The sequence below is a fragment of the Trichosurus vulpecula genome, chromosome 1, assembly GCF_011100635.1.
Source record: "Trichosurus vulpecula isolate mTriVul1 chromosome 1, mTriVul1.pri, whole genome shotgun sequence".
NCBI lineage: Eukaryota > Metazoa > Chordata > Mammalia > Diprotodontia > Phalangeridae > Trichosurus > Trichosurus vulpecula.
The window spans coordinates 563,714,097-563,741,717 of record NC_050573.1 but is presented as its reverse complement, the minus strand read 5'-3'; the positions used below and the strand labels follow the sequence as shown (position 1 = coordinate 563,741,717).

The 27,621-nt window shown below is 35.5% G+C and overlaps 1 pseudogene; it reads left to right on the top strand.

Moving 5' to 3' along the window:
• The first annotated feature begins 1,175 nt into the window (after positions 1-1,175).
• LOC118841891 overlaps positions 1,176-27,621 on the top strand; it is a 51,975-nt pseudogene continuing 25,529 nt past the window's right edge.

The following is a 27,621-nucleotide window of genomic DNA, read 5'->3' as shown; positions in this document are numbered from 1 at the left end:
TCATATCAACAACAAAATTATCACAAACCATATGATTATCTCAATAGATGGAGAAAAAGCTTTTGATAAATACAACATTCCAATTAAAAACACCAGCATAGGAATAAAAGAAGTCTTCCTGAAAATGATAAGTAGCATCCACCTAAGATCCTCAGCAAGCATTATATCTAATGGAGATAAGCTAGACACATTCCCAAAAAGATTGGGGGTGAAATAAGTACATCTATTATACCCATTTTTATTTAATATGGTGCTAGAAATGTTTGATTTAGCAATAAAAAAGAAGAAACAGAAATTGAAGGAATTAAAAGAGGCAAAGAGAAAGCCAAATTATCACTCATTGCAGATGATATGATAATTTACTTACAGAATCCTAGAGAATCAAGTAAAAACTACTTGAAATAATAACTTTAGCTAAGTTGCAGGATATAAAATAAACCCACATAAATCCTCAGCATTCCTGTATTTTACTAACAAAGACTAACAGCAAGAGATAGAAAGAGAAATTCCATTCAAAGTTACCATAGACACTATAAAATATTTGGGAGTCTACCTGCCAAGACAAACCCAGGGCACATATGAGCATAATTATAAAACACTTTTCACACAAATAAGGTCGGATCTAAATAAATGGAAAAACACCAGCTGCTCACGGTTAGGCCAAGCCAAGATAATAAAAATGACAATTTTACCTAAATTAATTTAGTTATTAAGTGCCATACCAATCAAACTACCAAAAAAACCCTATTTTATAGAGCTTCATAAAATAATAACAAAATGTCTCTGGAAGAACAAAAGGTCCAAAATATCAAGGGAATTAATGAAATCAAATGCTAGGGAAGATGGTGTAGCCATACCAGATATTAAACTGTGTTATAAAGCAGCAGTCACCAAAATTACTTTAGTACTGGCTAAGAAACAGTGGTGGATCAGTGAAATAGGTTAGGTACACAAGATGCAGTAATCAACAACTATAGCAATCTACTCTTTGATAAACCTAAATAGTCCAGTTTCTGGGTTAAGAATGCACTATTTGGGCAATGGCAGCAGGAAAACAGGGACTAGCTTAAGTTCTCCCCCAAATCCCTCCAAACACCTGCCAAAAATGGCTCTGAACAAATTCTAGAGCTACAGAACCCACAAAATAACAGACAGAAGCAGATTTACATCACAAGATGGCCTGGATGGTTGCTGAGAAGTGTTTATCACACCATGATGGGAACAGAGCTCAGCCCAGCATGGGCTGCATCAGGACAGACCAGGTACTGAGGATATTGAGTGGAACAAGCTGTAAGGCCCTGAATCACTAAGCTATCACAGCTATCAGATTTCTCAACCCACAAACACCAAAGACAAATTGAAAGGTCAGTGGGAAAACTGCTGGATCTGGGTGAGAGGAGTGGTTGGTCAGCCCCAGCCCTGGGGCTGGCTGCAGCAGCAGGAAGCTGCTGTAGCTGCTTCCAGAGCTCTAGCTGTGATTGCTTCTAGCCCCAGACACTCCCAGCGGGAGGATCCAGGTGCAGATCAGAATGGGAGTGCATGAAGCGCTTTGCTGGTGCAGAGGCAGAGTTCTCTTGCTCTGCCCTGCTTGTATCTGGGTCGTGTTCCTGTTTGAACATTTTTGGGGTTGGAGGAGAGCTGTTGTGGCAGAACTTGTGGTGACAGTGGGGTAAAAATAGCTCTGAAAACAGCAGAACTGCCCCTAAAGCTTGGGACAAAGTGCTCTCTACTCTACGAGCAGTCATACCCTTACAAAAAGCTCGAGGGTCAAGTAGTTGGCTGGGGACATGAACAGGCAGTGAAAATGGACCCAGACTGTACTTTTTTTGATGACAAAGAATATCAAAACTTACAGGCAGAAGAAGAAAACAAAGTCAAAGAGCTTACATCAAAAGCCTCCAAGAAAAACATGAATTGTTCTCAGGCCATGGAATTGCTCCAAAAGGATTTGGAAAATCGAATAAGAGAAGCAGAGGAAAAATTGGGAAGAGAAATGAGAGTGATGCAAGAAAATCATGAAAAACAAGTCAATGATTTGCTAAAGGAGACCCCCAAAATACTGAAGAAAACACCTGAAGAAACAGACTAACCCAAATGGCAAAAGAGCTCCAAAATGCCAATGAGGAGAAGAATGTCTTGAAAGGTAGAATTAGCCAAATGTAAAAGGAGGTCCATGAGAACACTGAAGAAAATATCACCTAAAAAATTAGATTGGAGCAAGTGAAAGCTGGTGACCTTATGAAAAATCAAGAACTTATAAAACAGAGTCAAAGGAATGAAAACATGGAAGACAATGTGAAATATGTCATTGGAAAAACCACTCACCTGGAGGATAGAACCAAGAGAGATAATTTAAAAATTATTGGACTACCTGAAAGCCATAATTTAAAAAAAGAGCCTGGACATCATCTTTCCAGGAATTATCAAGGAAAACTGCCCTGATATTCTAGAATCAGAGGGAAAAATAGAAATTGAAAGAACCCAGTGATCACATCTTGAAAAAGAACCCCAAAAGAAAAGTTCTATGAATATTATAGCCAAATTCCAGAGTTCCCAGGTCAAGAAGAAAATATTGCAAGCAGCCAGAAAGAAACAATTCAAGTATTGCAGAAACACAAGCAGGATAACACAAGATCTAGCAACTTCTATATTAAGGGATCAAAGTGCTTGGAATATGATATTGTGGAGGTCAAAGGAGCTAGGATTAAAACCAAGAATCACCTACCCAGCAAAACTGAGAATAATACTACAGGACAAAATATGGATTTTTAAAAAAATAGAGGACTTTCAAGCAGTCTTGAAAAAGACCAGCGCTGAAGAAAAAAATTTGCCTTTCAAATACAAGAATCAAGAGAATCATGAAAAAGTAAATAAGAAAGCAAAATCATAAGGGACTTATCAAAAGTGAATGGTTTTGGTTACATTCCTACATGGAAAGATAAAATTTGTAACTCATGAAACCTTTCTAAGTATTAGGGTAGTTGAAGGGAATATATATATATATATATATATATATATATATATATATATATATATATATATATATATATATATATATATATATACACATACATATATATGTATATATACATATATATGTATATATACACACACACGTATATGTATACACATATGTATATGTGCGTGTATATACACACACACATATATATACACATATAATATAGATAGATGACAAATGATAGATATTCGATACATAGATGCATACATAGATATAGATATAGATAGATAGATAGATATAGATATGAATATAGGGATATGTAGATATGTAGAGAGCTAGATAGAGGGCACAGGGTGAGTTGAATATGAAGGGATTATATCTAAAATTAAATAAATGCAATTAAGGGGTGAGAGAGAAATATATTGGGAGAAGGAGAAAGGGAGAGATAGAATGGGGTAAATTATCTCACATAAAAGTGGAAAGAAAAAGTAGGTCTACTGGAAGGGAACAGGGGGCAGGTGAAAGGGAATGAGGGAATCTTGCTCTCATCAGACTTGACTTGGGGAGGGAATAACATACACACTCAATTGGGTATCTTACCCTATGGGAATGCAGGGGGAAAGGGGATAAGAGAATGTAAATCATAGAAAGGAGAGCAGAGTGGGGGAGAAGGCTGTCAAAAGCAAACACTTCTGAAAAGGGTCAGGGTCAAGGGGATAAAATTGAATAAAGGGGGACAGGATAGGATGAAGGGAAATAAAGTTAGTCTTTCACATGACTGTTATGGAAGTGTTTTGCATAAAGACACATGTGTGGCCTATGTTGAATTGCTTGACTTATCAAGGAGGGTGTGTGGGGAGAGAAGAAGGGAGAATATTTGGAAGGTAAAGTTCTAAAAACAAATGCTCAAAAACAGTTACTTTTTTTACATGCAACTGGGAAATAAGATATACAAGCAATTATGTATAGATATCTATCTTGCCATACAAGGAACTAAGAGGAAAATGGATGGGGGGGGTGACATAAGGGAGGGCAGACTGAGGAAATGGGCAATCAGTATATATACCATCTTGGAATGGGAGAGAGGGTAGAAATGGGGAAAAAATTTGTAACTCAAAATCTTGTGGAAATCAATATTGAAAACTAAAAAAATATATTAAATAAAGAGGAAAAAAAGAATTTACTTTATTTCACAAAAACTGATGGGAAAATTGGAAAATAGTATGGCAGAAATTGGGCATAGATCAATATCTTATACTATACACAAAAACAAAGTCAAAATGGGTTCAATATTTAGGAATAATGGCTGATACTATAAGCAATTTGGGAGGGCAAGGAATAGTTTACCTTCCAGATTTATGGAGAAGGGAAAAATTCATGACCCAGGAAGAGTAAAAGAACATTACAAAATGAAAAAAATGCATAATTTTGATTACATTAAATTGAAAAGTTGTTTTTTTCTTTTTTTTTCTTTACAATCAATGCCAATGCGACCAAGATCAGGAGTGAAGATGAAAATTGGGAAAGAATCTTTGCAACCATTGTCTCTGATAAAGGCTTCATCTCTAAAATATACAGAGAACTGAGAAAATTTATAGGAATATAAGTCATTCCATACTTGAGAAATTTTCAAAGGATATGAACAGGCAGTTTTCAGAGGAAGAAATTAAAGATATCTATAGCCACATGAAAAAATGATCTAAATCACTATTGATTAGAGAAATAGAAATCAAAACAACTGTTACATACCACATCTCTCCTATCATTTTGACTAACATTATAAAACAGGAAAATGATAAATGCTGGAGAGAATGTGGGTAAATTGCAATATTGTTTTTTTCCATTTTCAGTTTTTTCTTTTATTCAAGTCTTCTTTTCAAATTTATTTTTATTATTTAATATTTTTAGTCTTCAAAATTGATTTCCACAGGATTTTGAGTTACAAATTTTCTCTCCAATTCTACCCTCTTCCACCCCAATATGGCATATATTCTGATTGTCCCTTTCCCCAGTCTGCCCTCCCTTCTGTCACCCCAATCCTCCCCGCCCCTCAACCTTTTTCCCCTGTACTTTCTTGTAGGGCAGGAAGAATCTCTATGCCCCATTGCCTGTATATCTTAATTCCCAGTTGCATGTAAAAACAATTTTTAAGATTTGTTTTTAGAAATTAGAGTTCCAAATTCTCTCACTTCTTTCCTCCCCACTTACCCTCCTTTATTCAGTTTTCACTCTTGACCCTGTCCCTTTTCAAAAGTGTTTGCTTTTGATTACCTGCTCCACAAATCTGCCCTCTCTTCTATCATCTACCTGTCTTATCCCATCCCCCGCTACTTTCCTGTAGGGTAAGATACCCAGTTGAATTTGTATATTATTCTCTCTTTAAGTCAAGTCTGATGAGAGCAAGATTTCCTCATTCCCTCTCACCTGCCCCCTCTTCCTTTCCAATACAACTGCTTTTTCTTGCCACTTGCATGTAAGATACCCCATTCTATCTCTCCCTTTCTCCTACTCCCAATATATTCCTCTTTCACCCCTTAATTTTATTTTTTTGATATCATCTCTTCATATTCAACTCACCCTGTGCCCTCTATCTATGTATAAATATGTGTATTCCCTTCATCTATCCTAATAGGGAGAAAGGTCTCATGAGTTACAAATATCATCTTTCCATGTAGGAATGTAAACAAAGCAATTCAACTGTAGTAATTCCATTATAATTTCTCTTTCTTGTTACCTTTACATGCTTCTCTTGATTCTTGTATTTGAAAGTCACATTTTCTATTCAGCTCTCATCTTTTCATCCAGAAAGCTTGAAAGTCTTCCATTTTATTGAAAATCCATATTTTGCCCTATAGTATTATACTCAGTTTTGCTGGCTAGGTGATTTTTTATTTTAATCCTAGTTCTTTTGACCTCTGGAATATCACTTTCCAAGCTCTTTGTTCTCTTAAGATAGAAGCTTCTAGATATTGTGTTATCCTGATTGTGTTTCCACAACTACTCAAACTGTTTCTTTCTGGCTGCTTACAATATGTTCTCCTTGATCTGGGAGGTCTGGAATTCAGCTACAATATTCCTAAGAGTTTTCTTTCTGGGAACTTTTTCAAGAGGCAATTGGTGGATTCTTTTAATTCCTATTTTACCTTCTGGTTCTAGAATATCAGCGCAGTTCTCCTTGATAATTTCTTGAAAGACGATGTCTAGGCTCTTTTTTTGATCATGGCTTTCAAGTAGTCCAATAGATTTTAAATTATCTCTCCTGGATCTATTCTCCAGGTCAGTGGTTTTTCCAGTGAGGTATTTCACATTGTCTTCCATTTTTTTCATTCTTTTGGTTCTGTTTTATAATTTCTTGATTTCTCATAAATTCACTAGCTTTCACTAGCTCCATTCCAATTTTTAAGGTAGTATTTTCTTCATTGGTGTTTTGGACTTCCTTTTACATTTGGCTAATTCTTCCTTTTAAGGCATTCTTCTCATTGACTTTTTGGAGCTCTTTTGCCATTTGGATTAATCTATTTTTTTAAAGTGTTATTTTCTTCAGTGCTGCTTAATGACTTTAGCAAGCCATTGATTTGTTTTGCATGATTTTCTTGCCTCACTCTCATTTCTCTTCCCAATTTTTCCTCTACTTCTCTTACTTGATTTTCCAAATCCTTTTTGAACTCTTCCATGGCCTCAGACCAATTCATATCTTTCTTGGAGGCTTTTGATGTAGGCTCTTTGATTTTGTTGACTTCTTCTGGCTCTATGTTTTGATCTTTGTCATGAAAAAAGATTCTATAGTGTGAGTCCTTTTATGCTTCTTGCTCATCTTCCCAGCCATTTCCTGACTTTTGAGCTTTGTGTCAGGGTATGACTGCTTCCAGAGAAAAGATTGCATGGTCTCAAACTTCAGTGGTTTTGTGCTGCTGTTTTCAAAGCTACTTTTATTCCACTGTCACTGCAAGTTCTGCCACTGGAGCTCTTCTCCTCTCCCAAGAACTGCCAACTAGGACTGCAACCCAGATTCAAGCAGGACAGAGCAAGAGAGGTCTGCCTCTGCACCAGCAAAGCAATTCCTGCACTCCCACTTTGATGACTCCTTGATTTCTTCCACTACGTTGGCCAGAGGTTCTGGAAGCAGCTGCTGCTGGAGATCTGAAAGCAGCCACCAGAGCTTCCTGCTTCTGCTGTAATGTCACCTCCATTGCTCCCAGGGCTGGGGCCAGACCGTGTACTCCTTTCAACCTGATCCAGAAGTTTTCCCACTGACCTGGTAATCTATCTTGGTGTTTGTGGGTTGAGAAGTCTGGTAATTGCCACAGCTCAATGATTCAGGGCCATGAAACCTGCTCTGCCTGGTCTTCTCCTGACCTGGTTTTTCCTGGCATGGCCCATGCTGGGCTGTTATCCACTCCCAGCATGGTGCAGAGACCCATTCCAGGGAGCATCCAGGCAGTCTTGGGCAGGAGAATTGTTTCCCTCTGTTATTTCATGTGTTCTGTAGGTCTAGAATTTGTTTAGAGTCATTTTTGCAGGTGTTTGGAGGGATTTGGGGGAGAGTTTAAGCGAATCTCTTTTCCAGCCACCATCTTTGCTCTCACCCCTAGAATATTTGAACATTGTTGGTAGAGTTGTGAACTGATCCAGCCATTCTGGAGAGCAATTTGGAACTATGCCCAAAGGGCTATAAAATATGCACACCCTTTGACCCAGCAATACCATTTCTATGGCTGTATCCCAAAGAGATCACTCAAGTGGGAAATAGACCAGTATGTACAAAACTATTTATAGCAGTTCTTTCTGTCATGAAAAAGAATTGGATATCCCAATCAATTGGGAAATGGCTAAACAAATTGTTGTATATGAATGTAGTGGAATACTATCGTGTTATAAGAAATGAGGAGCAGACAGATTTCATTACAACCTGCAAAGAGTTATATGAACTGATGCTGAGAGAGGGGAGCAGAACCAGGTAGACTTGGCTCCTCTCATCAATGTGAGGTTTAAAAACAGCTCCAAAAGACTCCCTATGGAAAAAGCTGTGCACATCCAGAGAAAAATTACGGAGTTTGAATGGAAATTGAAGCATACTATTTGCTCTCTTTTTTCCTTCCTTTTTTGGTTTTGCTTCTTCTTTCTGAAGGTTCATTCCATTGGTTATAATTCTTCTCTACAACTGGACTATTATGTAAACAATTTCAATGTGAAGATATATGTAGAACGTACATTGGATTACATGCTGTTTGGGGGGGAAGGGGGAAGAGAGGGAAGGGATGAAAGTTTAGAACCCCAAACTTGTGGAACTGAGTATTGTAAACTAAAAATAAAAATAAATTTATTTAAAAAAAGAAAAATAGAAATATATTCAGTGAAAACGAGGTGATGAAACAAAAATCTACTATGCTTCAGATTACTCTAAAAAACACAAGGTTTTGTTAATAATTCCAAATAAGACAATAGTAAAAAACAAACAAACTATAATATCTAGAAAATAAGTAAATTGAAAAGAATCACTTTGTATAAGCCTGCATTACTTTACAGATGGGCTATATTTCTCAAATCTCTCTCCAAATTGAAAGGTTGACTAGACTCTGTTATTTTACTGGACTACAGTTACTGTCCTAGTTTGGGATAAGGAATTTTGCGGGAAGCTGGGAATGAGATATTTTGGTTATTTATCTCAGCCCTCTGACCTAGATGCTATTAAAACTACTACAACATACAATAATTAGATGCAGACTACTATGAGCTATACATTATAGTAAGCTGTGGGAGATGCAAAGATAATAAATGGAAAAGATGCTGATCTCCAGTAACTTAAGTTCCTCTGGTTCTAGAAACATGTAGATAGATAAGTAAATAAAACATACTTTGAGGAGTCCGAGAGTATTAATACCTGGTTGTAGATTGTAAAGGGTGAGAAACTTGGAGTGGTCCATTCACAGTGTATAACATGAATCATTGCTCAGTTAAGAAATATATGCAAAAAGACTTCTTCCATCAATTTGAAGGAACTATCAGCCCTTGGCTGTCTGAAGAGCAGGTACATCCCTGGTATCCTCTAAAACATCAAGGTATAGAAGGACCAGATGTCAGTTTCAAATTGCTAAAGAAATTTCTAACAGATCTAGAAAATCACTTCTATTAAATCAACCTAGAAAGGCAGTTTGGTATGGTACATAGACAGGTAACCCTAAAAATCCAGAAAGCATGAATTGAAGTCCCACCTGACACATTCTATATGTATAAACCTTGGAAAGTCATTAAATCTCTCAGTATTGCTAGGTAATACTTCCTTATTGTCATTGCAAGTTCTCTTCTTTCAAAGAAATCATAGATATGCCTAAATAATAAAAAGTAATGATCTATTTGATGGTATTCTTTCAAGAATTAAATATGATAGTTTGTGAAATCACTTCCAAAGTTATGATATACTATACAACATAAGAGATTATTATTATCATGAGCTCACAGTAGATGGTATTGACATCCTTGTCTTGAACACATTTCAGATAAAGGGCCTTGACTTGAAACATTTTTAAAAAATGAAATTAAATCCTCCTCCTCCTCCTTCTCCTCCTCCTCCTCCTTCTCCTCCTCCTCCTCCTCCTCCTCATCATCATCATCATCATCATAAACTGCACTTGGATTTTTAAAATTATAATTAAAGGAGTTTTACCATGTGATCTGTATCTATCTTCACAGTCTGTTTCCTGTACTTCTTTTTTGAAAACTGTCAGTCAAGAAAAGGAACAAGATGTAGTTGGAGAAAAGCAGTAGAATGAGATCTAAGATCCTGAGTTCAAATTCTGGCTCAGTTATTTACAATTTGTGTGACTGTACCCAGTTCTCGCTTAACCTCTCTGAGTCTCATGTGTAAATGGGCATTTAATGCTTATGAATGTACTAGATGTATTCTACTGAATGTTTTCTGGCCCCGCTCAATTCTTGGGTCTTCTCTCTGTTGATCATCTCCAGGTTATCCGGAATGCATTTTGTTTGTATATAATTGTTTGTATGTTGTCACCATTAGATTGTGAGTTCCCAAGAGCCCAAACTGATGTTTACCTTTCTTTGTATCTCCAGCAAACAGAACAATGCCTGACACATAGTGGGAGTTTAATAAATATTTATTGCCTTGCTGACTTCCAGAGCTTAATCTACTTTTTTTTTGTTTTATTGTTTTGTTTTGTTTTGCTTTTCTAGCAAATTAATTATCAGGAAGCTGTTTCAGGTATATTTATGAGGAAACATTGGAAGTGAAAAATGTCCAGTACCAACGCAACAGTGACTTCAAAGAATCATTTTTTTTAGTTTTTCATTAGTTAGATCTGGTTCACCTACTTACACAAAGACAGTGAATGCACTGATGCATGACTACTGAATGATATTATTAATACCTTGTAGACATGATTTTACTCCAGTTAGTTCATTCACTTGGATGTTTTCCTTACTGTTTGTACTAAGGGTTTATTTTTTTCTCTAGTCTCTATACAATATTAGAGAGCTTATAGTTTGTTACATAATAGAATTTCATTCTGAAGCTCCCTTATTAATTTTTACTAAAACAAATGAAAAAAAATTAGAAGGAAGTAGGAGGAGGGATCTTGTCCAGACTTGTGATTTTTTTGCCAGTTAGGAATTCTCAATGTGGAACCTCCCTATATTACTAAAAATCAGCAAGTGATCTACAAGGTTAAATGATGTGCCCATGGTCAGTAGCACATGTTGGAGAAAGTATTTGAACTTAGGTATTTCTTTCCATTAAGTTTAATGTTCTATATGCCACCTTATAGCTTTTCAATTAAAGATTTCATTTCACATTAAAAGATTAATTTGTCATAGAGACCCTTCCTTTTTTCTCTTTACTACTTTTTCCCATTGGGGGTCTGTTACATTTTCCTGACTCCTTGCTTTTGTCCATCTCAAATGCCTTTATAAATTAATAATGCCTTTATAAATTAATTTAAATGTCCCCTCCTTCATGAAATCTTATAAAGTCCTAAGATCCCTTAATCTTGACACTGATTAGTTCTTTTCACCTCAGTTAGTGATGACACTTTTCCTTTCACACCTCACATTGCATTTTGACACTTCTAAAGGAGTTGTCATGTATATATGTTATACTTATTATTTATATGTGGTTTAAATAGGCATTGGGCATAATGAAGTGGATACAGTGCTGAGTTTGGAGCTAGGAAGACATGGAATCACATCAAGCTTCTGATGCTTACCACTTATGACACTAAATAATCCACAACTTCTTGATTGTTTAATGCAAGTAATGTGTTTCTTTGGAATGAGTTCTGTGCCTTGACTGACTAAATCACAGATCATTCTCCTGTATGTTTTTATGTCCCTGATAGGCTATAAATTCCTTGAGGATGAGAACTGTATCTTATCTTAACTTTTTATCTTCCCTAGGACTTCTGAGTTCTGTGTATATAGTATGTATTTGATGAATGTTTGTTGCTTTGAATTATTAGGTCTAAACTCAACCTAGTCATTTTCAGAGGCAAGGAGTCCACAAATTGGAACACTGTGTATATGCCAGATTTGTCCTATGTAGTGATTGGTTTGGTTGGTTTTTCTCTTCTTTATTTGTCTCTACTCCCCCTGCCTTTTTTATGTCTTTCATACATATGAGATATAAATCTCTGTGGAATTGCATTTTCAGAGAAAGGTACAGGGTACAGGAATACAAATTTCAGTGATATTAAAACAAAAAATTAAAAATATGCTTAAATGAAAATGAAATTAAAAAAAATGGGAGTTCTAACCCCAAAATAATGAAGCTGATTTTTTTTTAAAAAGCCAGGGCTTTTAAATCTCATGCATCCAAATATGTGTTGTCCTTGAAAATAGTCAAGCTGTTTAAGTGGCACTGAAGATTTATAGTGAAAAAAAACATTGAATTTTGTCAAAACTTCTTTTTTAAATACCAACTTTGCTACTAACTCCGTGAGACCTAGGGGAAGTCTTTCAACTTCTGGGAAGCTCAGCTTTCTGATTAATAAATTGAGGAAGGGGAGAAGAAGATAAGATTTTAAAGGTCAAATCCAGCTCTAGATCCTACAAGCTATGCCCCTAACATGGCAAAAACATTGCTGGAATTAAGCCTTTGGCACTATGTTCAGATGAAATTTACAATATCTGAAAGAAAATGAGTCTCATTACCTCATAATCAGAACACATTTCTGGCTAAAAACCAGATGTGACTCCAAATGAGTTTGAGATTTTTCTAGAATTCAAATTCATCTTCACTGTAGAAATATTTGCCAGTAATAAGGCAAGACAATTAGACAGAACAAAAATATGATATGTTTTGGCGTGTTTGGTTAGGGGAGAAATCTATATCTATATCTAAGCTATATCTAATATATCTATAGTTGCATCTATGTCTGTATTTGTATCTTTATCTGTATCTCCATTATCTATATCCATACCCATCTCCATATCTGTATTCTTATGAGCATCTAGATTACACCTAGATAGTGAAATATATATATATATATATATATATACATATACATATATACACATACATAGATATGTAGATGTAGATATATGCATATATCCACATATAATCAAACGTTTTATATTAAAATTGTAAAATGACTAGGAAAAAAAGTCACTTTGCATTATAGAAATCTTTTGAAAATATAGTTTTGTTTGAAAATATAGCTAGATAGATGGAGATATATAGGTATAGATATGTATTTAAAAGTTCTAGCAAAATGTTTCCAAGGAAAGATCTTAAGTCCTATAGTTGCCAATGATGTCTCCTTGCAAGCAAGTTAAATTCATTTAAAAAAAATAAGCTTTCCCTAAGAAACATCATATCTCCTAACCCTAATTTGAAACACAGTGAAGTAAAACCAAAATTTACACAGAAATAAAATATTTAATCACTGCTACATTTGTTCCTATTGAATAGTGGATTCATTGTTATTTTTCTTTTTCAATACATTATATTTTATTTTTTAAACAAAATAAAATTCTCTTAAATCATGTTGAAGAACTCCTAAAGTTTCATTCCCAGAACATTTAACAACTAGATTTTAGATTTTAATAATCATTCATTGAATGTTAATCTTGTCCCTGAAAGTATGTCCCTGTTACCTATACTTTACTTTACACATTGTTATATATCCTTTATCTTTTCCAAATAGCTTTATCTCCACAAATTCAAATCAGTCTATATATATTCAAGTAATTGTTCTTTACCTCATTTACATAATCTATTCTCATGGCAGGGTGTCTATATGAAAAAAAAAAACAATTTCCTGAGAAGAAAAGATTTGAAAAAAAAGAACATTGAGCTTCTTAGATGCATTTCAAAATATTTCAATGAAGCAATTAAAGGTTTTAGATACATTAATTTTAAATTAAAAATGGCAAGTTACTTTTTGCTAATTAAGAAAAGAACTTGAAATTAGTGCGAAACACATTTTGTTATCTGATCTTTGAGTTTTAAAGTGATCAAATTACTTAAAATTAATTCAACTCAGATTTCTTGACTTGAGGATTAGTGCAAAGAGCCCTATGAGGGGCAAAGTATGAGCCTATACATTTGCTGCCTCATTTATAATGATTGGACTTTTCTTTCACTTCCCAGAAGCAGGACGTGGGCAACCATTGACTGAAGAAGAGTTGTAAGACACATACAGACTACAATTATACTATTTGATATTCCAAAAATCCTTACCCTATGGATATGCTAAATGGCATATCTATGCTTACTTTGAAGTAGCCATAGTTAATACCTCCTCCAATAAATCATTAGAGCTACCACAAGTGAGCACTTTATTTTTTAAAAGAAAAGAAATAATTTGGGGAAGAACTGGAACAAGGAGTCTGGTTTTGACTTGCGATTTTATCAGTTAGGAACTCTCAGTTTGGAACCTTCCTGAATTGATGCAAATTAACAATTCATCTACAAAGTTAATGATGTACCCATGGTCACTAGCATGTATCAGAGAAACAATTTGACCCCAGGCATTTATTCCTCAATATTAAGTCCAACATTATTTCTACTATGAAATACCTGCTCTACTTAAGGCTTCATTTCACATTTAAAAAAAATCTAATTTGTCATAGAATCCCTTCCTTTCTCTCTCTACTACTTTGCTTATTTCCCAGAAGAGAAAACTTTTGTTTAAGAAAGAAAAATATAATATTTAGTTTTCTCAATATATTGAGTAAGAAAAAAAATCCATTATTCAAAGGATTTAAGTTTTTATGTCTATGTTAATTTTTATTTTACTTCACTGTGCTTCAAATTGGGGTCAGGAGATATGATATTGATTACAGGAAATTTATTTTTTTAAATGGCTTTAACTTACTTGTTTATAAAGAAACATCACTGATTTGGGAACAGATTTATTATGGGGGTGAGTTCAAGTAAAGAAATAACTTTGTGCAACTCTGTCTCACTCCAATCAATCCTTATGCAAATCGAACATCGTACTTCTGATGCCAATTGTCCTCTGAGAACGAAGGATGAACAATAACAAGGGTTCTGCATGAAGGACTTCTAGTGCAGGTGGTGTGAGTTAAACCTTGTCACATATTTCTTCCATGTGTGCTTTACTGCTATTATGGTCTAAGTTTAAGCTTACTCCTCTTGTGCATGTTGTATGTATTTGTCGGAAGGAGTAAGCCAGGTTCTTAGGAGACGTTTATGTATTAACTATCCAGTAGCAGCTGCTATAAGGGGACCCAACCAAATAATTTGAACGATACTGGGAAATGCTGCTGTTATTATTTTCTCCTCCTCCTTCTTTTTTTTCCCCTTCCCCTTCCCTATTCCTTTTCTTCCTCCTCCTTCTTTTCCTCTTCCTCCTCCTTTTCTTCTTGGGAAAGACTTTAATTTAGAGAGGTCAAGGTCACCCATTACTTCCTGGTCCATCACCAGTTGTCTACCTTTGTCTTGACACTAGACTTTGATGAATCTGGAGAAGAGATTGAAGCTGAAGACTTTTCACAGCTCTGACTCACTCAAATACAATTCATGCAAAAGTCAAGATATCACACTGTGATGTCATTGGTCCTCTTTTAGAACAAAGGACAAACAACAGCTTGGTTAGATATGGATTTGAATGCAAAAGTGAAAATTATATCTGCTCAATTCTATAAAATTCAAGACAAGTAATTTCAAGCAGTTCAAAATGTGATTTTTTAAAGTAGCTTATGTATGAGTAAAAGTAAGGAACCACTGCTTGGTCCATTGGATTAAGGAATTGAACTTACTCTCCATTCCAAAGGACTCTTCTAATTTGTACCCATATACATTATCTGACCAGACTTTGTCCTAGGCAAACCTAGCCTCTTATTTCATGGGGCTATGTTGCCTTTTCTCTCACTATTCCACTTGTTATCTATTCCTCCCCCCACTTCCTATAAAGTGCTTCCCAGAATTGAACACAAGTACTACAGCCTGGTAAGTCCCTGGAAGATAACAATGGAATCATCTTCGCCAGCTTGACGAATATGTTAGAATTATTCTAATCAGAGTTAGAGCAATCCCTTATTGTTAGTAATTTAGAGCACCCTCCCATATCATAGCTCTCTTCTCTTGGGGAAATGGCCTTTTATATCCTTTAAACTTTTATCCATCAGGGAAGGATCTAACTAGTTACCCAGGATTGTACCATAAAAAAACTTTTTCTATGAACAATTAATCACAAGTTGGGAAAAAATAAAGTAATTGACACTTAATTACCATAATTCAGGCAGCTCTTTTCTTTCTGAGGAATCAGCTCTACCCTAATGGTGTTTAAGAAGCAAAAAAGCTCTGAGGAGATTCAACATGAAAAAAGAGCCAGGTATGGAGGGAGGACCCCGATATTGAGGACTCATTAACAGATTAGGAAACTAAGATCTAAATGGGATAAATTATATACATTAGCATTAAGGTTTATATCTTTTGCCACATGGTAAACAGAACTTAATTGATGAATTTTCTAAGGAAAAACTGATTTTCCTTCTATTAACAGTTGTCACCCACGAACCAGTCGCTATCCTCAAGGACTCCAAACTCACATGGACCCAGACCTGATTCTGTGAAAAACCAAATGTCTACTAAAAGTCGAATAATTTCTTTCTTATTCCTTAGCTATCAGCATTGAGAATCAAGTTCAAATAATGGTTGCTTCTGATGCTCATATGCATGAATATCAGACATATAAATTTCAGAAAATGAAAAGAAAGTTGTACATAGAGAAAGAATATTTAACTTTGAAAACTCTTAGAAAAAAAGCTTTAAATTCCCTACTGATACTTGTAAAATCAGTGGGAGAGACAAAGGAGGCAGAGGGATGACTAAAGAGGGAAGGGAAGTAAATACTATTAATTCTAAATCAATTAAAGTTATACTTTTTCCCCAGGAGTTATGACCTGATTACTTAAAATAAGATAATATAAAGACAAATGCCTTTATTGTATAAGGAAACCTGAAAAGTTACTGTGCTAGTGGAGTATAGTAAGGTGTAGGAAAGTGTCAGAACAAAAGAAAGGGCTCACCAGTGTATTAGAATAGAGGCAATTCACAGGCAAATTAATGACAATGAACATTTTTTTATCATATCAGAGAGAGAGACTCTAATATTCTGTGGCTCAATGAGCCATAATAAGTTTTAAAAGCCTGCATTTGCATTTACACTTGTAGAACAAGTATTGTATGTCATATTGCCCTAAAGACATTTATTGAGAAAGGAAATATCAAAAGCAGAAAATAGAAAGCAAGCTTCAAAATTATTTAATTTTCTATTGTATGCTGTTTGTTCTTTTGCACAGACTTCCATATAAAAGAATAGATACTGTCAAGAAACATTGAAGGGAGGGGGGGATTAGAGCCAAGAAGGCAGCAGGAAAGCAGGGACTTGCTTGAACTCCCCCCAAAATCTCTCCAAACACCTGTAAAAATGGCTCTGAACAAATTCTAGAGCTTGTGGAACCCACGAAATAGCATAGGGAAACAGATCTCCACCCCAGGAGAGCCTGGATGGTCACCAGGAAGGGTCTATTGCAAGGTGCTCAGAGCAGAGAGCAGCTCAGCTTGGGCTGTGCCAGGACAGACCAGACCCAGAGGCAGCCAGCCAGAAGAGGCCTCGGGGCCATGAAACAGTGAGCTGTGGCAGTTACCAGACTTCTCAACCCACAAACACCAAAGAGCAGGTTAGGGTGAAACTGTGGGATTGAGTTCAGAGCATTCTGGCTGCCAGCTCTGGGGGTGGAGGAAGTGCTTCAGCATTGACAGTAGCAGCAGCAGGAAGCTCCTGAGGTTGCTTCCAGAGCTCCAGCATCAGCTGCTTCCCAAGTCCCGGGCTCACATGGTGGGAGGAAACCAGCAGTAGATCAGAGCAAGAATGCAAGGAGTGCTTTGTGGACACAAAGGCAGATTCTCTTGTTGTGCCTTGCTTGGATCTGAATTGTGGTACTGGTTGGCAGTTCTTGGGGGAGGAGGAGTGCTGCTGGGACAGATCCTGGGGTGACTGTGGAGTAGAAGTAGTTCTAAAATGAGCAATGCTTGGAGCCTAAAGCTTGGGACAAAGTACTCTCTACTCTACAAACAGTCATATCCTGACAAAAACCTCAAGGGTCAAGTAGTGGGCTGGGAACATGAACAAGCAGCAAAAACAAACTCAGACTCATTCTCAGACTCAAACTCAAACTCTAGATTCCTTTTTTGTGACAAATAAGATCAAATAATGCATCCAGAAGAAGTCAGCAAAGTCAAAGGGCTTATATCAAAAGCCTCCAAGAAAGATAAGAATTGGGCTCAGGCCATGGGAGAGCTCAAAGAGCATTTGGAAAAGCAAGTAAGAGAAGCAGAGGAAAAATTGGAAAAAGAAATAAGAGTGATGCAATAAAACCATGAAAAACAAGTCAGCAACTTACAAAAGGAGACCCCCAAAAGTGGTGAAGAAAATAACACCTTAAAAAATAGAATAACCCAAATGGCAAAAGAGCATAAAAAGCCAATGAGGAGAAGGATGCCTTGAAAGGCAGAACTAGCCAAATGGAAAAGGAAGTCCAAAAGACCACTGAAGAAAATAAAATCTTAAAAATTAGATTAGAGCAAGTGGAAGCTAGTAATTTTATGAAAAACCAAGATATCATAAAACAGAACCAAAAGAATGAAAAAATGGAAGACAATGTGAAATATCTCCTTGGAAAAACCACTGACCTGGAGAACAGATCCAGGAGAGATAATTTTAAAATTATTGGACTACCTGAAAGCCATGACCAAAAGAAGAGCCTAGACATAATCTTTCAAGAAATTGTTAAGGAAAAGTGCCCTGATATTCTAGAACCAGAAGGAAAAATAGAAATTGAAAGAATCCATTGATTGGCTCTTGAAAAAAATGCCAAAAAGAAAACTCCTAGGAATACTGTCACCAAATTCCAGAGTTTCCAGGTCAAGGAGAAAATACTGCAAGCAGCCAGAAAGAAACAATTTGAATATTGTGGAAATACAGTCAGAATAATACAAGATCTAGCAGCTTCTACATTAAGGGATGGAAGGGCTTGGAATATGATATTCCAGAGGGCAAAGGAGCTAGGATTAAAACCAAGAATCACCCACCCAGCAAAACTGAGTTTAATGCTCCAAGGCAAAATATGGATTTTTAATAAAATAGAGGACTTTCAAGCTTTCTCAATGAAAAGACCAGAGCTGAATAGAAAATTTGACTTTCAAATACAAGAATCAAGAGAAGCATGAACAAGTAAACAAGAAAGAGAAATCACAACAGACTTACTAAAGTTGAAATGTTTTCTTTACATTCCTACATGGAAAGATTATGTATGTAATTCAGGAGACCTTTCTCAGTGTTAGGGGAGTTGAAGTGAATATAGACAGAGGGCACAGGATGAGTTGAATATGAAGGGATAATATTTTAAAAAAATGAAATAAATTTAAGCAGTGAGAGGAATATACCAAGAGAGAGAGAAAAGAAAAGATAGAATGGAGTAAATTATCTCACATAAAAGTGGCAAGAGAAAGCAGCTCTGTTGGAAGGGAAGAGGGGGAAGGTGAGGGGGGAATGAGTGAATCTTACTCTTATTGGATTCAACTTGAGGAGGGGATAACATACACACTCAATTGGGTATCTTATTCCACAGGAAAGTGAGGGGAAGGGGATAAAAAAGGTGGGATGATAGAAGGGAGGACAGATTGGGGGAGGAGATAATCAAAAGCAAATACATTTGAAAAGTGACAGGGTCAAGGGAGAAAATTGAATAAAGGTGGACAGGATAACATTAAAGGAAATATAGTTAGCCTTTCAAAGCATGAGCATTGTGGAAGTGTTTTGCATAATGATACATTTGTGATCTATGTTGAATTGGTTGCCTTCCTAGGGAGCGTGGGTGAGAAGGGAAGACGGGAGAGAATTTGAAACTCAAACTTTTAAAAGCCGATGCTTAAAAAATAATAAAAACATCTTTTTTGCATGAAGCTGGGAAACAAGATATTCAGGGAATGGGGCATAAATATCTATCCTGCCCTACAATAAAGTAAAGGGAAAGAGATGGGGGGGATGGAGTGAAAGAGAGGAGGGCTGACTGGGGAACCAGGCAATCAGAATATATGCCATCTTGGAATAGGGGGGAGGGTAGAAATGGGGAGAAAATTTGTAACTCAAAATCTTTTGGAAATCAGTGTTGAAAACTAAAATGTTAAATAAAATATATACAGAGAGAAAAAAATACACTAGTAGTTATGTTTACAAAAAAAAGAAGCATTGAACGTTAATACACAGAGAAAGACTGATGATAGCAGGCTGGCCTTGAAGTTAGGAAGACATAGGTTCCAGTCATTCTTCTGACACATAGTAGCTGTGGGCAAACTGCTTGACTTCTTCCTGAGCTTAGTTTTCTATCAATATTAGTGGAAGCAGTCTCAATAGCTAGATTTTTCAACAGGAGTAGAATTACAAGTTTGGAAGGAGAAAAAAAAATGCTCCCATAGGTTGAATCTAGACTAACATTGTTTTGATAATTGGATCAAATTCAGTCTGGTTAAAAGGTACTTTTATAATTTTTGTTTTGTTTTTATTTTTTAGAGGAGATTTGGTGATGGCCCACCAACTTCTCCAATTGAGTGAATAGCAATGAGAATAGACAAGTGTTTTACCGAGTGAATTTGTCCTGAGGGTGATACAGAAGCCAAAGTTTGAATTATGAATGGTTCAGACATAGCATGAGGATTTGTTAGGCCTGGTGTTTTTGTTTTCTTTTTCTTTTCTTTCTTTTTTTTAGGGCTAGAGATGAGTGTTTTTGTAGCCAGCTGTTCATCTTTTTAAAAGACTTTATTGGAAGTTCCTTTAGAGGTCTAAGAGACCAGCTGGTATTTTGTGAGTGACTTCAAATGACAGGGCAAAGCTGGGCTTTGTGTATCAGCTAGGTCCCAGTGAAAGCTGGGAGGATCCAACAGGAAAGTAACATGCAGGCGAGTTCTTAAGTGATAGTGAAGAGAAGCAGTAAGATAACATCTCAAATAGCAGTTTTGTTGTTCTTAAAGTTAAGACACCACACAGACATTTGAAATTGTAGGACTGTTATTTTCACCATAGTTTCATCAGATAATCATCACAAAATCCTTAGGTTTGTTAGTGCGTAAGTGTTATTCCTATTTTATAAAACAAGAGAATGAAATAGAAAGGACTTTCCCAAGGAGAAATAACCATAAGAAAGAGAGTCAAAAATAGAACCAAAATATTTTTTTACTTAGTTCAGTCGTTTAATCCAGAAGTAATCATTTTAGAATTGCTAGATAGAAAAGTAGCTTAGCTTATAGGGATTAACAATTCTGGGTTCAAATATCAGAGCGTGGCAAATCAGATGCCATGGGTTAGCCAGGCTTCAGATACAATTTACCTATTATCACTTTGGATTGATTCTGTACTCCATTCTAGTTCCCTATAATCTAGAATGTTAAACAAGACTGTCTGTGATTCTTGACTGTTCTGTTCCATTTCTGCTTAAGTGACAAGTATGCTGATAAGAAATATTGTCATCTTTGGCAAGCAAGTACCTTCTCCTTCTTTCTTACTTAATCTTTGGCCTGACATGACAATTCCAAAAGCCTCTGATATGCAGCTTTGATCCTACCCCCTCTACATTTCCAAAAGCTTTAACAGCTTCCCATCACTTGAAAAGTTGCCTACAAATTCCTTAGGTTTGTATTCAAGAGTTCTTAGAATATGGCTCCAATATTTAACCTTATGCTACTTACTACTTGACACTACACAGCAATTCTGCAATTATCTCTGTGCTTTCCCTTTGAGATTATCCCCAGTTTTACATACCGTATATCATTTATCATATGTTATCATATCATATGTTATCCTATCCTATCCTAACCTATCCTATCCTAGCCTAGCCTATCATATCATATAAAATCATATTGTATCACACCATATCTATTTATGCATCCATACATTTATGCAACTAATTTGTAAATAATTATTTTCATATTGTTACCCCTCTTAGACTGTGAGCTCTTTGAGAACAGGGACTGATTTTCATCCCTGTAGAACTATTTTTCTTTTCTCCAAAACCCACCTCTCTTTCCCATTTCTAATGAAGGCACTGCCATTCTTCTTTTCACTGAGATTTTCCCATTTGGATTCATCCTTAACTATTCTTTCTCCAGAACTTCCCAAATCTACTGCTAAATCATGTCAAGCTTATCTCCACAACAACTTTTGTATCTAACCTTTACTTTCTGCTGGTATGGTCAACACCATTATTCAGGCAATTATCACTTCTTGCTTGGACCATCCAATACCCTTCTAATAGGTCTCTCTGTCTGGTCTACAATCTTCTTAATCCACTCTCCACAAAGCTATCAAAAATGATTTTCCTGAAGCATAAACATGACCACACCATTCCTATGTTTAATTGACTCCAACGCCTCATATTTCCTCATGCGCCAAATGGAGTTAATATTAGCATTTTATTCTCTTAATAATTTTGATCCAACCTGCTGATCCAAACCTTATTATATATCATTAACCTTCACTTCACAAAATCTATATTGCAGCCAAACTGGCCTTCTTATGACTAAACACACACACACACACACACACACACACACACACACACACACACATGCACACACACACACATCTTCACTGTAACTTTCCAGTGACTTTCTCCTGTGACAAGGACATCTTAGCTAATTACCTCTACCTCTTACAGTGGAATCTCTAATTTCTTTCAGATATCATTTTAAGGGATCCTTTCTATGTTCAACCTTTCCTGATTCCCTCAGCTTCTTGGGACTTTTTCCTCCCCTCCCTCCCCATCAACGACCTTGCATTTATTTTATAGAGATTTTGAATTATACTCCATTGCACATATTTGGAAGGGTTGTGTTGTCTCCTCTGATAAAATGTAAGTAAGTGAGGGCAGTGACTATTTTTTGTGTCTCTAACGTGTAGGACAGTGTCTGGTTTTTATTAATCAGGAAGAATAACATTTATTAAGCACCTCAAATACTTTTTTTGTTGATTGATTATTTAATTGAATGATCACCTTAAAGCTTCTCTTTTTTCTAATGAATTAATTTATTTTTATTCTTCAACATTCACTTCCACAAGATTTAGAGTTTTAAATTTTCTCCCCCTTCCTCTCCTAACCCCTCCCCAAGATGCCACGCAATCTGATATAGGCTCTACATACACATTTATATTAAACACATTTTCACATTAGTCCCGATGTAAACAAGAGTTAGAACCAAAGGGAGGAACCATGAGGAAGAAACAAAACAAAACAACAAAAGAAAAGAAAAGAAGAGCAAATCATATGCTTCCATCTGCATTCAGACTGCAAAGTTCTTTCTCTGGATGTGGATATCATTTTTCCATCATGAGTCCTTTGGAGTTGTCTTAGATCTTTGCATTGCCGAGAAGAGCTAAGTCTATCAAAGTGAGTCATTGCACAATGTGGTTATTACTGTATATAATGCTCTCCTGGTCTTCTCATTTTCCTCAGCATCAGTTCATATAAGTCTTTCCAGGTTTTTCTGAAACCCACCTGCTCATCATTTTTTATAGCAAATGGAATTCCATTACATTCAAATACCACAACTTGCTCGATCATTGACCAATAGATAGGGATCCCCTCAATTTCCATTTCTTGCCCACCACAAAAAAGCCACTATAAATATTTTTGAACATGTGGTTCCTTTTCCCATTTGGATGATCTCTTTGGAATACAGCCTTAGGAGTGGTATTAATGGGTGAAAGGGTATACACAGTTTTATAGCCCTTTGGGCATAGTTCTAAAATGCTCTCCAGAATGATTGAATCAATTTATAACTCCACCAACAATGCAGTAGTATTCCAAATTTCACACATCTCGACCATTTATCATTTTCCTGCTTTGTACATTAGCCAATCTGATAGATGTGATGTGGTACCTCAGAATCATTTTGATTTGCATTTTTCTAATCAATAGTGAATTAGAACATTTTTTTCATGAAAATAGATAGCTTTAATTTCTCCATCTGAAAAATACCTGTTCATATCCTTTGATCATTTATCAATTGAGGAATGACTTGTATTCTTATAAATTTGACTCAGTTCTCTGTTCATTTTAGAAATGAGGCCTTTATCAGAGACACTCGCTGTAAAAAGTGCTTCCCAGTTTTCTGCTTCCATCCTAATCTCAGTTGCCTTGACTTTGTGCAAAAACTTTTCAACTTAATATTATTAAAATTATCCATTTTTCCATTTCATAATGTTATCTATCTCTTGTTTAGTCATAAATTCTTCCCTTTTCCATAGATCTGACAGGTAAACTACTCCTTGCTCTCCTTTTGCTTATTGTATCAGTCTTTATATCATGTACCCATTTTGACTTTATCTTGGTATAGGGTGTAAGGTGTTAGGCTATGCCTAGTTTTTGCCATATTATTTTCTACTTTCAGTTTTTGTTAAATAGTAAGTTCTTATCCCAGAAGATGGAGGCTTTGTATTTATCAAATAGCAGATTACTATAGTCATTGACAATTATTTCTTGTGTACCTATCCTATTTCATTGATCCACCACTCTATTTCTTATTATAGCTCCTCTGCTTCAGCCTACATAGTCAAAGTTCTTTAACTAATCCACAGTTGTGGAGTATGCCTTTAACCAATCCTCAATCTTCTCTGATATTGTTCTTTTTTGCATATACTTTTATTTGGTTTTCAAAAGGGGGAAAAACATGAAATGAATCAAAGATAATATGATGTGCCTCTTTCATTCCTCCCCCAACAAAATTTCCAAGTCTGCACAAGTTACTAAACTTAATTAATTACATATATTTTTCTTAATAGGTTCTTCCGTAACCAGACTGACTATTCTTCCTCTCTTTTGTTCGATCAATAGCCATCTTTTGCCCTCTAAACATGAAGGTTCTCCAAGACAAGGTTCTTAGGTTCTATTTCCATCCTTTCTAGTAAGCATATCATTTCATATTGCTTAAATTACCATTTTTTTCAAAACCATCACCATCCTGTTTGTCCTTGTCTGGTGTTTCCTAGTTTTCCAATTTGCCTCCTCATATCTGGCACCTAAAACAATATAAAATATTAGAGAAATTCCCTAATCAAGGTAGAATATCCTGTGAGAGTATCAAAACTCATTTTCTGGATATTTTTATTTTTTCAATTTAATTTACTTATTTTCAGTTTTCAACATTCACTTCCATAAGTTTTTGAATTTTCTCCCCCTCCCTCCCCGCTCCCTCCGCAAGACAACATGCAATCCAATATAGATTCTACACATACATTCCTTATTAAACACATTTTCACATTAGTCATGTTGTATAGAAGAACTACAACAAGTGGGAGAAGCCATGAGAAAGAAAACAAACAAAATAAAACAAAAGAGAAAAGAGTCTGCTTTCCTCTGCATTCTGGCTCCATAGTTCTTCTTCTGGATGTGGATGGCATTTTCCATCATGAGTCATTTGGAAAAGTATTAAGTACTTGAATTGCTGAGAAGAGCTAAGTTTATCAAAATCAGTCCTCGCACACTGTGGCTTTTACTGTCTACAGTGTTCTCCTGGTTTTGCTCACTTCACTCAGTGTCAGTTCTGATAAGATTGTCCAGATTTTCCCAAAGTCTACATGCTCATCAATTCTTATAGTACAGTGGTATTCCATTACATCCATATACTACAACTTGTTCAACCATTCTGCAATTGATGGGCACCCCCTCAATTTCCAGTTCTTGGAAATTGTGAGACCTTTTTCCCATTTTTATGATCTCTTTGGGATACAACCCTAACAATGATATTGCTGGGTCAAAGGGTATGCTCATTTTTATAACTCTTTGGGTATTGTTCCAAATTGTTCTCCAGAATGGTTGGATCATCTCACAGCTCCATCAACAATGAATTATTGTTCCTACTTTCCCATGTCTTTTCCAACATTTATCATTTTCCTGTCACATCATGTTAGCCAATCTGATAGGTATGATGTGGTACCTCGCAGTTGTTTTGATTTGCGTCCCTCTAATCAATAGTGATTTAGAGCATTTTTCATATGACTATAGATAGTTTTAATTTCTTCCTCTGAAAACTGTTTTTTCATATCCTTTAACAATGTATTAATTGGGAATGAATTACATTCTTGTAAATTTGACTCAGTTCTCTATACATTTTAGAAATAAGCCTCTATCAGAGACACTAGTTGTAAAAATTCTTTCCCAGTTTTCTGCTTCCCTCCTAATCTTGGTTTCATTGGCTTTGTTTGTGCAAAACCTTTTCAATTAATGTAATCAAAATTATCCATTTTGCATTTTGTAATGTTCTCTATTCCTTGTTTGGTCATAAATTCTTCCATCCTCCATAAATCTAAATGATAAATTATTCCTTTCTCCCTTAATTTGTTTAAAATAGTATCAGCCTTCATATCTAGATTGTGTAGACATTTGTACTTTATTCTGGTATATGGTGTCAGACTTTGATCTATACCCATTTTCTGCTATACTATTTTCCAATTTGTAAGCAGTTTTTGTGAAATGGTGAGTTCTTAACCCAGAAGTGGGGTCTTTGGGTTTATCATAGAGTAGATTGCTATAGTCATTGACTACTGTGTCTTGTGTACCCAACCTATTCTACTGATCTGTCTTTCTATTTCTTAGCCAGTACCAAGTGGTTTTGATCATAGCTGCTTTATCATACCATTTAAGATCTGGCATGGGTAGGCCACCTTTCCCAGCATTTCTTTTCATTAATTTCCTTGATATTCTGGACATTTTCTTCTTCCAGATGAATTTTGATATTATTTTTTCTAGCTCTATAAAATAAGTTTTGGGAATTTGATTATGACACTGAATAAGTAAATTAATTAAGGTAGAATTATAATGTTTGTTATATTAGCTCAGCCTACCACAAGCAACTTTTTTTTTCCAGTTGTTTAGATCTGACTTTATTTGTGTGAAGTCTTTTGTACTTGTGTTCATATAATCCCTGGGTTTGTTTTGGCAGGTAGAGTCCCAAGTATTTTATAATGTCTAGAGTAACTTTAAATGGAATTTATCTTTCTATCTCTTCCTATTGGACTTTGTTAGTAATATATAAAAATGCAGATGATTTATGCAGGTTTATTTTATATCTGGAAACTTTGCTAAAGTTGTTTATTATTTTAAATATTTTTTTCCTTGATTCTCTAGCATGTCATATCATCTGCAAAAAGTGATAACCTAGTTTCTTCTTTTCTTATTCTAATTCCTTCAATTTCTTTTTTTTTTCTCTTACTGCTAAAGCTAACATTTCCAGTACCATATTGAATAAGAGTTGTGATAGTAGACATCCTTCTTTCACCCCTGATGTTAATGAAAATGTATCTGTATTATCCCCATTACATATAATGATTGCTGATGGTTTTAGGTACATGTTATTTAACATTTTAAGGAAGGCTCCATTTATTCCTACACTCTCCAGTGTTTTAAATAGGAGTGGGTGTTGTATTTGGCAAAAGCTTTTTCTGCATCTATCAAAATAATAATCATATGGTTTATGTTAGTTTGTTGTTGATATGATCAATTATGCTGATAATTTTCCTAATATTGAACCACCCTTTCATTCTTGCTATAAATACTACCTGATCAAAGTGTATTATTCTTATAATAAGTTGCTGTAATCGTCTTGCTGATATTTTATCTAAAATTTTTGCATCTATATTCATTGGGAAAATTGGTCTACAATGTTCTTTCTCTAGTTTAGCTCTTCCTGGTTTAGGTATAACCATGATATTTGCAGTATAAAAAGAATTTGGTAGGACTCCTTCTTTGTTTATTTCCCCAAGTAGTCTACAACGTATGAGAATCAACTGCTCTTTAAATGTTTGATAGAATTTCCTTGTAAATCCATCTGGCCCTGGAGATTATTTCATAGGGAGTTCATTGATGGCTTGTTCAATTTATTTTTCTGAGATGGGGTTATTTAAGTAAATTATTTCTTCTTCTGTTTATTTGGGCAACTTATGTTTTTGTAAATATCCAACAATTTTCCTGAGATTATCAAATTTATGGGCATAAAATTGGGCGAAATACTTCTTAATGTTTTAATTTCCTCTTCATTGGAGGTGAATTCACCCTTTTCATTTTTGATACTGATAATTTGGATTTCTTCTTTTTTTTAAATCAAATTGACCATGGGTTTATCAATTGTA